The 12,756-nt window shown below is 50.2% G+C and overlaps 1 pseudogene; it reads right to left on the bottom strand.

The window, feature by feature from the left end:
• Positions 1 to 5,672: 5,672 nt before the first annotated feature.
• Positions 5,673 to 11,983, bottom strand: LOC142302912 (E3 ubiquitin/ISG15 ligase TRIM25-like; annotated as a pseudogene).
• Between the last annotated feature and the right edge of the window lie 773 nt (positions 11,984 to 12,756).

Here is a 12,756-nt window from a genome sequence, read left to right on the forward strand (position 1 = left end):
TAGAAATACAGAAGCCGACCCGCTCCTGTCGAGAGAGAGGTAGGCCGTGCCAGGTGATGCAATGCAAGATATGCGTGAGTTTCTCGCAAGTGGAATCCTACCCTAAAGGTTACTAAAGAGGGATACAGAGGCCCATGAAAAGAGCTCTAGCCGGATGTTGCTTTTTTATGGTACATATCACATTATTCCGGGGTCACACGGGACGATAAATCATGCAATTGCATAAGCGATCGCACCCACCCCGTCGTTTGTGCGGCACTGGCAGTTAGTTGCCCATGGCGCACAAAGTCGTTAACCCCCTGTCACACGCACTTACCTCCCGGGCGACGTCGCTGTGGGCGGCGAACGCCCTCTTCCTGAAGACGTTCGGCTTCACAGCGACGTCACACGGAAGCCGACCAATAGAAGCGGAGGGGCGAAGATAAGCGGGACGTAACATCCCACCCACCTCCTTCCTTCCGCATTGCCGGCGGGACGCAGGTAAGCTGTGTTCGTCATTCCCGAGCTGTTACACGGAGCGACGTGTGCTGCCACGGGAATGATGAACAACCGGAGCACAGAAGGAGGACCGACATTTTGAAAATGAACGACGTGTCAACGAGCAACGATAAGGTATTTTTACTTGTTCACAGTCGTTCGGCGTCACACGGTACGATATCTCTGATGATGCCAAATGTGCGTCACTATCGACGTGACCCCGACGACATATCGCCCGTTATATCGTACCGTGTGACGCCGGCATTAGTCCCTGGTTCCTAGACAAGATTTCCCCTTGACACATTTTCGTGACTTTTTTTTAGTCACAAATACTAGTTAAAGCAATAAATGGAGCATTTTTAATTTTCTGCTAAATTCATGAACTGTGTGCAAAATTTTGAAGACTTTGGGACAAAATAAATTCGTCAAAAAAAGACAAAATAAGAAAATTGGCTTCATGAAATCACAAATGATGAATCCGGCCCATAGTTTTCTTAGATGTTTGTTTGCACATTGTACCGTACTTTCCGAATTATAAGACGCACTTTTTTCTCCCCAAAACCAGGGGAAGAATGGAGGTGTGTCTTATAATCCGGGTATGGTATAGGCGAAGTTCACACTTCTGTTTCTTTGCATCAGTCACAATCCGCCGCCTTGAGGAATTACGGTATCCTGCAAAATATTTTGCAGGAATCCTTTTTTTCCCCCATAGAATTCTATTAGTGACGGATTGTGACTGATGGCACTGCGTTGCATCCGCCAAGTGACGGATCAGTCGTCTACTGACTGACCATCCGGCGAGAGCAACGTTTGTGTGCGGCTGTTTTACTGTGAGCAGGGCCGTATTTGCCACTAGGCACCCGTGGTCCCGTGCCTAGGGCGGCACGTTGCGGGGGGGCGGCACTTTCTGGAAGAAAAAAAAAAAAAAATATATATAAATTATTATTTTTTTTTTTTTTTTTACATCCCCGCCCCCCGCCCCTCCCTCCGCCGTTACACTTCGCTGTGTTCGGAGGGGGGGGGGTTGAGAGGGAGGAAAGGCGCACTTCTGTCTCTTTAAATACACGGAGGGCGCCAGGCATAGTGAGCTGATTAACCCCGGAAGTTCCAGCGCCTGCACTTCCGGGTCAGAGGCGCGCCAATCAGCTCACTGCCCCGTGCTGCAGCGTCCAATGCTGCAGACGACACACGCTGCGGAGGAGGACGCGACTGGAGCTGGAGCCAGCCAGAAGAGGATAATCAGCAGAGCAGGGCAGCAGGCACCAGAGCAGGTATGCGCTAAGGCAGAGCCTAGAATGTATGGGCACCTTACCTCTTTTTGGCTGGGGGGAGGCTGGGAAAAGAGAGAGGCTGGGGGGAGGCTGGGAAAAGAGAGAGGCTGGGGGGAGGCTGGGAAAAGAGAGAGGCTGGGGGGGAGGCTGGGAAGAGAGAGAGGCTGAGACTGGGAAGAGAGAGAGGCTGAGGCTGGGGGGAGGCTGGGAAGAGAGAGAGGCTGAGGCTGGGAAGAGAGAGAGGCTGAGGCTGGGGGGAGGCTGGGAAGAGAGAGAGGCTGAGGCTGGGGGGGAGAGAGAAGCTGAGGCTGGGGGGGAGGCTGGGGGGAGAGAGAGGCTGAGGCTGGGGGGGAGGCTGGGGGAGAGAGAGGCTGAGGCTGGGGGGGAGAGAGAGGCTGAGGCTGGGGGGAGAGAGAGGCTGAGGCTGGGGGGGAGGCTGGGGGGAGAGAGAGGCTGAGGCTGGGGGGGAGGCTGGGGGGAGAGAGAGGCTGAGGCTGGGGGGGAGGCTGGGGGGAGAGAGGCTGAGGCTGGGGGGAGAGAGAGGCTGGGGGGGGAGGCTGGGGGGAGAGAGAGGCTGAGGCTGGGGGGAGAGAGAGGCTGAGGCTGGGGGGAGAGAGAGGCTGAGGCTGGGGGGAGAGGGAGGCTGAGGCTGGGGGGAGAGAGGCTGAGGCTGGGGGGAGAGAGAGGCTGAGGCTGGGGGGAGAGAGAGGCTGAGGCTAGGGGGAGAGAGAGGCTGAGGCTGGGGGGGAGAGAGAGGCTGATGCTGGGGGAGGATGGGGGAGAGAGAGGCTGAGGCTGGGGGGGAGAGAGAGGCTGATGCTGGGGGAGGCTGGGGGAGAGAGAGGCTGATGCTGGGGGAGGCTGGGGGAGAGAGAGGCTGATGCTGGGGGAGGCTGGAGGGAGAGAGAGGCTGATGCTGGGGGAGAGAGGCTGATGCTGGGGGAGAGAGAGGCTGATGCTGGAGGGAGAGAGGCTGATGCTGGGGGGGAGAGAGGCTGATGCTGGGGGAGGCTGGGGGAGAGAGAGGCTGATGCTGGGGGAGAGAGAGGCTGATGCTGGGGGAGGCTGGGGGGAGAGAGGATGATGCTGGGGGAATGAGGGGCCAATGCTAGAGACAGAGGACAAGGGTTGAGGGATAGTGCAATGACAAAATCGATGGGGGGAGTGTAAGGACTCAGAATAAGAGGGGGGCAGCATTGGGAGCTCATTATGGAGAAGGGGCAGCATGTGTGGGCTCAGTATGGAGTGGAGCAATGTAGGGGAGTCAATATCAAGAGTGGGGTAGTGTGTGTGGGGGGGGGGGGTCTCAGCATAAGCGCTAGTGTGGTGGTCTTAGTATGATGAATGGGGCAGCATGGAGGTGTCATTATGGAAAAGAGTAAGGCAGCATTAGGAGCTCATGGAGAGGGGCAGCATGCATGGGACACTGAGGAGGGGGCAGCATGCATGGGACACTGTGAGGAGGGGCAGCATGCATGGGACACTGTGAGGAGGGAGCAGCATGCATGGGACACTGTGAGGAGGGAGCAGCATGCATGGGACATTGTGAGGAGGGGGCAGCATGCATGGGACACTGTGAGGAGGGGCAGCATGCATGGGACACTGTGAGGAGGGGCAGCATGCATGGGACACTGTGAGGAGGGGGCAGCATGCATGGGACACTGTGAGGAGGGGGCAGCATGCATGGGACACTGTGAGGAGGGGGCAGCATGGGACACTGTGAGGAGGGGGCAGCATGCATGGGACACTGTGAGGAGGGAGCAGTATGTATGGGACACTGTGAGGAGGGGGCAGCATGCATGGGACACTGAGGAGGGGGCAGCATGCATGGGACACTGTGAAGAGGGGGCAGCATGCATGGGACACTGTGAGGAGGGGGCAGCATGCATGGGACACTGTGAGGAGGGGGCAGCATGCATGGGACACTGAGGAGGGGGCAGCATGCATGGGACATTGTGAGGAGGGGGCAGCATGCATGGGACATTGTGAGGAGGGGGCAGCATGCATGGGACACTGTGAGGAGGGGGCAGCATGCATGGGACATTGTGAGGAGGGGGCAGCATGCATGGGACCCTGTGAGGAGGGAGCAGCATGCATGGGACACTGTGAGGAGGGGGCAGCATGCATGGAACAGTGTGAGGAGGGGGCAGCATGCATGGGACACTGTGAGAAGGGGGCAGCATGCATGGGACACTGTGAGGAGGGGCAGCATGCATGGGACACTGTGAGGAGGGGGCAGCATGCATGGGACACTGTGAGGAGGGGGCAGCATGCATGGGACATTATGAGGAGGGGGCAGCATGCATGGGACATTGTGAGGAGGGGGCAGCATGCATGGGACATTGTGAGGAGGGGGCAGCATGCATGGGACATTGTGAGGAGGGGGCAGCATGCATGGGACATTGTGAGGAGGGGGCAGCATGCATGGGACACTGTGAGGAGGGGACAGCATGCATGGGACATTGTGAGGAGGGGGCAGCATGCATGGGACACTGAGGAGGGGGCAGCATGCATGGGACATTGTGAGGAGGGAGCAGCATGCATGGGACACTGTGAGGAGAGGGCAGCATGATGTGAGGACAGTACAGATCATATTTCATAATTGAGGAAGGTGTGGTGGATATACAGTAGTTTATCAGGGAGGGCAGAGTGGTGTTTTAGTTTATTAGGGGCAGTCACAGTATATAAGTGGGGACGGTGTGGTGGGAATATTTTATACTCATGCTATGTTTTGATATGCCTGTGGTGATCCCCATTGGGGGGGGGGTTAGTGCCCTTCATTTCTCATTTATACTTTTTAAAGTGTTTTACAAAGTAGATCTGCCTTAAACAGATGTTGTGTGCGAAAACTCAGTTTTACGTTGTCACTAAGGGGCGCGACCACTTAAAGTGCCTAGGGCAGCACGAAGGCAAAATACAGCCCTGACTGTGAGTATGCGCACAGTAAAAAACCATGATGACTGTAAATTCTGTTCCAGCAGCCGGAACGATCACCCGGCGTCCGTAAAAAAAAACCCAGTAAAAAAGAAAAACACAACGGATCGTTTTTTGCTGCATTAGTTGTGCCACTATCTGCAAAGCAACGCATCCGTTGCATCAGTTACACTACTGATTGGGACTGATGCAAAACAACCGAAGTGTGAACTTAACCTTACCGGCACTGGTGTCACAGGGTCGGAGATACTGAGAGCTCGGAGAGGGGGTGTCACTGCAGTGGAGCAGCTCAGGAGGGTCAATGGATAGAGAGTCAGTGAAACTGCGGACTCATGGGGTGTTGCTGCTGCGTGCACCATTGATCTGCCAGCGGGCTGCTGGCTGTTTTGAATTGTCGGTTAACACGATGGAGTTCAAGAAAATGGACGCAAAGGCCAATCTGTGCAAGCGTTCGCTCTGCAGCCATTTTCTTGAATTCCATCGTGTGAACCGCCGAAGATTCCACGGAGCCTGCAGCCCACCAGCAGATCAATGGCGCCAGCTGCCGTGACACCCCACGAGCCTGCTATATTGCCGACCCTCATTCCACTGACCCTCCTGACCCGCGACACCCCTTCCTCCGAGCCCTCCAGCATTGCCAACCCTGTCTCCTGTGACCTGTCTGAGCTGCGCCCCCACTGCCACTCTCCCCTGGTGAGCTAAAATAAGACGCACTAGAATTATAAGACGGACCCCAATTTTAACAGTAAAAATGTTTTTTTTCCTACTTTCCTCCTTCAAATTTGGGGTGCGTCTTATAATCCGGAGCGTCTTATAAAACGAAAAATACAGTACTTACAGAGAAATTATATCCCACTGTCGGTTACATTAGGTGAATATATTTCTTCCCTGAATCTGCCTCTCCCAGATGACTACTCCAGTAGTAATGAGACATTTTTATAAAATTGCCCCCAGTTCACCGAGCCGCACACACCATAAAAACACCAGCAGTAATGCGCAATAATATACCATTTATTATCAGCAGTTTTATCTGTAGTTATACAATCATTTGTCTTATTATTAGTAATTTTTATTTATTACAGATAAAATATTATAATTTTTGCCATCTGGAAACCATTAACAAGAAGCTGTTGTCAGATCCTCATATTCGTATAAGAATTCTTATAACTGTATGATGATGTACGGTAATTCTGACCACCACTAGGGGGAGCTAAATGTTTAAAGATTTTTGCAGTATTTTTTGGACTTAAGCTGGGGCCACACGGGCCACTACTGCGATGCTTGCATGAGACTCGGCTCGCGCTGGCAGCACAGCGGGAGCCGAGTGTCATGCGAGTGTGCCTCCATCTGAGGTCCGACCCTGCGAGCGGACCTCAGCTGTTGGGGGCGGGCCGGCACAGAGGAGGAGAGGGAGGGATTTCTCTCCCTCTCTCCTCCGTAGCCGGCTATTGCGATTCTCGCTCTGCACGTGTGGTACACCTATGTACCACGAGTGCATTGCGATTTTTCTCTCGCCCCATTCACTTGAATGGATGCGAGAGAAAAAGAGTCTCTGCTTACAATCGCAGCATGCTGCGATTGTTTTCTCGGTCCGATTAGGGCTGAGAAAATAATTGCTCATGTGCGCTGACACCCAGGCTAGAATTGGTCCGAGGGAAATACGATGTTTTATCGCACTCCACTTGCACAGATTTTCTCGCCGGGTGGCTTGGGCCTTAAAGTGGTTTTCCACTTATAGAAAACTGTTTCCTACCCTGTAACATAAAGTTAGACAGCACTCGCCCTCCCGCTGTTCGCACCAGTTCTCCACCGCCGCTTTGGTTTCTATGTTTCGGCTGCAGCGGTAACACCATGACTGCAACGCACATCGCTGCGACCTGACGCTGGACCGGGGGAGGGGGAATACGGTCTATGTTTGTGATTTTACATGCTGGGAAAAGATTAGGGATCACTTTTCTATAAGTGGAAAACTCCTTTAATGACAGCTGTATTAATCTTTATGCCGTGATCTCCCCTTCGTAATGGCTGAAAGTAGCGGCTGTTGCAGTCATATAGCTATCAGGGTACAGGCAGGAGCCGGCGGCGGTGACTCCGGCCTCATAGTATTTGGCTATGCTACTAGTTATTACAATATTCAGAAAGCGCCACCTTCATGTGCTCAATGTGCTGAGTACACAGGATGAAAATAACAGGATCTGTCACCAGCAACTCATGTCATCATAACAGCAAATGGATCCAATTGTCAGAGTCAAGACAACAATCATTTACTAAATCGAAGCAGAAGCAGTGATCGGCTGGTCATCATGAGATCTCCCCTAAGGAGAATATGACTCGCCCACCCCAGGGCCATAGGTGACTCGGTGTCGGGCCGGACTAGTCCGGGGTAGTCAGCGGTGGCGGAGCCCGACTCCGTGACCCTGGTGGAGTCAATTAAAGTGGCGGTATGGATAGAGGAGATGGTGATGTTAAAGTTTATAATATATATTCGTGACGCCACCTGTGGATTGCGGCTATGGAGCAGTCACTGCTGAATGGGGCCTCTGGGGCTGATGTAATGGCAACTGGGATGGTTCTGCTCCCCACAGGTGGAGTGGCTACCCCGGGGCAACCGTTGGTGCTTGTTAGAGTCTATGGTGTTGTGGATGCAGTACAGGATGAATCAGACGACACAGGGCTTGCAGTTAAGATCTTTTACTCACTGTTTCTGAGTCCAGGTGCTGGCAAACCGTTTGCCTACAGTATGCTGGGATCCACTGTCCAGTGCCTCCGCCGATCCCAGCTAATTCAGTAATTCAAGGGCCAATGCCGGTGCACCCCTCTTTGTGTATCCTTTCTCCTGACTGTCTTCTTAGCCTTGACTCTATTAGTTGAACTGGTCTTGGCCTCCACCACAGGACCTGAACAAGGGGCTTGCCTCACTGGTTTCTTGCCCTCTTCCCAGGGGGACTGTGGCAGGTTGTGGCCCTGGATGCTTGCAACCACCCCGGGCCTTCGGTGTTACTTTATGAGGAAATGTCTTTCTTCCCTCTGTCTGGGGACCGTCCCCGAATGCAGCCGGATCCCTCCACCCGATCTTTCTGTGGAACAGGCCACGAGCTAAAAATGCCCTTATGTGGCCCTGGGATCCTTTCTTTTCTTTGGGTGTCACCTGGGCCTAGCTAGACCCCAGGATCTTCACCAGGAACCTATTCTGTTCCTTTCTCTCAGACTTCACTACTCCACTCTCCTGAGGTAACCATCTCCTCACTACTACTCTCTGACTGAACTGACTTTGAACTTCCTAGTTCCCTTTTCTACTCTTACTTTTTGACTCCTCTCACACACCCACTGGCTAGGCCCCACCCACACTATGAGGGACCAGGAATGGGACTTACGGCCCCATGAATACATCTATGGGGGTTGCTGCCACTATCCCTGACCCAGTGTATGCCTACCAATTGGTGGGTGCAAGTTTAGTCTGTGGACCGGCATATGACCCCATTCTTACCCAGGATGGGACATCACACCTCTGGCTGAGGTGCAATATCTCTGTGGCGACGGAAGCCTCAGGGGCGCCACAAATATATCATCTATATTTTCTGCTAATTAAAACCAGAGCTGAGCCTGTTGTACACAGGCGAAATTTTGTCTCTTTTCCACAGCATCTGTCTTTAAAGGGAATCTGTCAGCAGGTTTTTGCTATTTAATCTGACAGAGGCATGATGTAGGGGCAGAGAGCCTGATTCCAGGGTTTCGTAACTTGCTGTAGTTTCACTACAATATTTTATCAGCAGGAGGTTATCACTAGAGGACTAGGTCTCATGTGGCGGCTAGTCCAGCTAATCTGTGTAACCCTGCCCCCAACAACTGATTGGCGGCTTGCTGACAATGTATAGTCTACACATAATGCTGCCAATCAGTAGTGTGTGCGGGGTTATACACAGCTCAGCATTCTGAGCTCTGCTACATCTACAGCAAAAAAAACAGGGATTCTATAAAAACTGCACAAGCAATCCAGTAGGTAACATCCCTGGAATCAGACTTTCTGCCCCTACATCATGCTGCTCCCAGATTACATAACAAAAAGATGCTGACAGATTACATTTAGCAGACAATCAACAATGAAACTGTGAACTTGATAAATGTTTCTGTCAGTCACTAACAGCGGCATTTAAGCCCCGAGATCTGGCTCAGACGTTAGTTCCGGAGCCCATTAGCATCCCTGCAGAATGACCATGAGGTGTCGATGGGCTGTCATGATGGCCGGGAACCTACGGAAACTCCACATACCGGTCAAGCTGATTTTTCTGTGATGTTCAGCCATAAACTGTGATTTTTATTCTACACAACATTAATGGAGCATTGCTGTATATAGAACAAGCGATCGCAGGGTCAAGGCCGTTAAAAAAAGAAACTTAACATGTTAGCAAAAGAAAAAAAACACAAACATTCAAATCCCCCTCCTTTTCCTAAGTTCCTTTTCCTAAGTCTATAAAGAAATGTAAAAAATTCAAAAATAGAAAAAAAATATATATATATTTAAATCTGAAATTAATCAGCACAATCTGCATTATGATTTTTTTTTTCCGATTTTCCTAACTTTATATGGTAAAATGAATGATGTCAACAAAATCTGCAAATTGTCTCACAACACACAAGCTCTACGTCTATGGTGACGGAAAGATAAGAAAGTGATGAGAATTAGAAAATTGGGAGGAAAAAATTAAACTGCAAAAATCTAAATTGTCTGTGTCTTTAAAGGGTTAAATCTGAATAATCCTAAATTTGCATTATATAATAATTAGACGCTATTATTACATATGATCTGTTTTCTCTTTTTCTTATTGATTTTTACATTTAATTTTAATTTTTTATATTTTATCTTCTGTACATGATGATGGGGGCGGCCATATTGTCTGAGCTGCTGCTATTTTCTGTTAATGTCAGTCAAAGATTTGCTCCACGGCAGACACATGGATGGAGGAGACCATCGTCAGGAGAGGACTTGTGGGCATGCTCTGTGTCCTGTGCAGAGATCCCTGTGCGGGGAGGGGGGAGCTGTGTCCATCGGTTATTGTCAATGGAGGATCCTGCATTATCCTCCTCCAGCTTTTTACCAGAGGTGTTACCTTACACTTCATTTCCTTCCTGTGTTGATAATGAGACTGCTGAGAAGTGATCTCTGTGGAAAATCTATTGTTAGTCCATGTGCCCACGGGCGCTCGTACCTGCGGATATATTCGCAGGTACGGCCGCATGTTTCCAAACATGCGGACTTTCACGCGATTTACCTACAGACGTCCCGGCCTCTATCTCCATAGCGGAGGGCCGGGATCTCCGCAAGTAAATCCGCATGAATAATTGACATGCAGTTAGGTGCGGCTGAGGGATCTCCGCAGGAGATTCCGCAGCCGCACTTTCCGCAGCGTGGACACAGACACTCCCCATGTCCCATAGGGTAACATGGGGAGTGCCTGTACATGGTAGAACCTGCGGATTTATCTGGAAAATCCAGAAAAATCCGCAGGTTTTCCGCAGCAAACTCCGCAGCAAAAAGCTCCCATGGGCACATGGCCTTAAGGTCAGTGGTGTCAGGAAACACAGGAAGATTTCAGGAGGCTCCAGAGGGAAATGTATTTTATGTCATAGAAAAATCAGAAAAATGTTTAGAATGAAAGTTAGTTTAAAAATGGGATTTTTCTGATGTTTCTTTCCAGTTATGTTCTAATCTTCACCCAGCTATCTATATAGTGACCATCATTATACATCCAAAACACACATAAGGCAGCATGAAGGGGCTCGGAGAAGGCGGCAGTGAAGGTGTGTAAGTGTCTGATGGGGTCACACAGCTCATAAAAGGACAGCTGCCCGGCCCCATAATCCAGACAGATCCTGACTCTACTACTGGAGATCTTGTTCGGTAACTGGATCACTATACTGTCATGCATCACTGAATACTGATTATTATATCTCCTCAAACTCCAGGACTTGTTATTATTTCCAATCAGTGACTCTTCTCCCCTCCTGTCTATACTGGGGTAACACATCCCCACCCTCCACTCCCCTGATCTACTGCCCTCCACATCCCAGTAATGTCGTCCTGAGGTAAATCCCCTCCTGCTCATCACCTGATTATACTGGAATCTCTCTGCTGTTTCTGGACGATTCTGGTTATTTTGTGTCCAAGTCGCAGTTCTCAGGTCGTCTGATATAAGGAGATCATTACCAGCTGAGTTTACATCCAGTAATATGTCTGCAGGATCCTCCACATAGATCCCCCTCCTTATACCTGATATTACCTCACATAATGTGTGTAATGTGTGTGAGATCACAGCCACATCCAGGTCATCTCCATCATGGAGCTGTTTATCATGTCCCCCTGTGTCCTCATCACCTCCCTCCTCCTCAGGATCACACAAGTCCCCGGTGTCTGGTTCCTGTAAGACGGTCAGTGGATCAGTCATGTTACACAGTTCCTCAATGTGCCTCATCTTCCTGGACAGCTCGTCCTTCTTCATTTCCAGCTGATGGATCAGAGCAGACAGTGACCGTGACTCTTCCTTTTCCTGCCTGAAAATCTCACTCAGGACCTTCTTCTCCAGGTCGTCCACCCGTCTCCTGATGTCTGTACACAGGGCAGTGACTCTCTCGGCTTCTCCAGCTGCTTTCTCTTGAGCTTTTCTCCTTCGTTCCTTCAGACTCCGAACTCTTTCCTCAGTCTTCTCTCTCTTTGTGGTCAGTTTCTGGAGAACATTGCTCAGTTTCTTCTTCTTCTCTGAGGCCTCATCCAGTGACTCCATTTTATGTCCTTTATGTTTCCCAATCAAACTGCAGGAGACACAGATACAAGCGGCGTTCTCAGTGCAGTAATATTCCAGGATCTTCTTATGGACAGAACATTTCCTTTTCTCCAGAGAAGTGCTGGGATCAGATAAGACGTGTTCTGGTGATTTGCTGTGAGCCCTCAGGTGTTTCTCACACAGAGAAGCCTCTCAGTGTAGACAGGATCTAACAGCAGGTACAGGAGAATCCACACAGTAAGTGCAGTAGATCCCAGTGATCTTTTGTTCTTGCTGAGTAATCATGAAACGTTCTGTGACATTATGAAGATTTATGTTCCTCATCAGCGCCGGCCGCTCCTGAAACTCTTCTCTGCAGTCAGGACAGGAATAAACTCCAGACTCATCCTGTGTATCCAGCACACGATCAATACAGACCCGGCAGAAGTTGTGTCCACATCTCAGCGTTACAGGATCCTTAAAAATAGATAAACAGATGGAGCAAAGCAGCTCGTCATTCAGATCAGCAGACGCCATGGCTGACGGAAGACAGAAGCGAAACTGAAAGTGGATGATTCCGGAACAGGAAAACTGTAGTTACACCCATTTTCTTAACCCCTTAAAGCTGCAGCATTTATTTTTCATCTCTGCATTCTAAAAGCCAAAGTTTTCTATTTTTCGATTGATACAGCCGTAGTAGGGCTTTTTTTATGGCTGACGGAAGAAGGAAGAAACGAAACTGAGTGTGTCTAATAATACTTAGCAATGTTGTAGTTACACCCATTCATTTAACTCCTAATGGGAATCCTTGTGAGAATACTGTGATTAGGGGCAGAAACCCTGATTTCAGAGTTGTCACTTTACTGGGTCCTATATATTTTTTTTTTTTTTTTTTAAAACAACTGTTTTCTGTGTTGCACAGCTACAAGTTTTCTGAATGCTGAGCTCTGTATAACCCCACCCAGACCACTGATTAGCAGCATTCAGTCTACAATGTACATAAGCAGAAAGCTGCCAATCAGTGGTGTGCACAGAAAGAACTAAGGGGTACTTCTCACATAGCGAAATCGCTGGTGAGTCACAGGTTTTGTGACGTACCAGTGACCTCATCAGCGATCTCGCTGTGTGTGACACTAAGCAGCGACCTGGCCCCTGCTGTGAAATCGCTGATCGTTACACACTGTTCTGGTTCATTTTTTGCTCGTTGATCTCCCGCTGTGCAGCACGCATAGGCGTGTTTGACGGCAGGAGACCAACGATCTGAATGAGCAGGGAGCTTGCGTCTGGCAGCCTGCGGTACGCTAGTAACCATGGTA

The sequence above is a fragment of the Anomaloglossus baeobatrachus genome, chromosome 4 (assembly GCF_048569485.1).
Source record: "Anomaloglossus baeobatrachus isolate aAnoBae1 chromosome 4, aAnoBae1.hap1, whole genome shotgun sequence".
Classification (NCBI taxonomy): Eukaryota; Metazoa; Chordata; class Amphibia; order Anura; family Aromobatidae; genus Anomaloglossus; species Anomaloglossus baeobatrachus.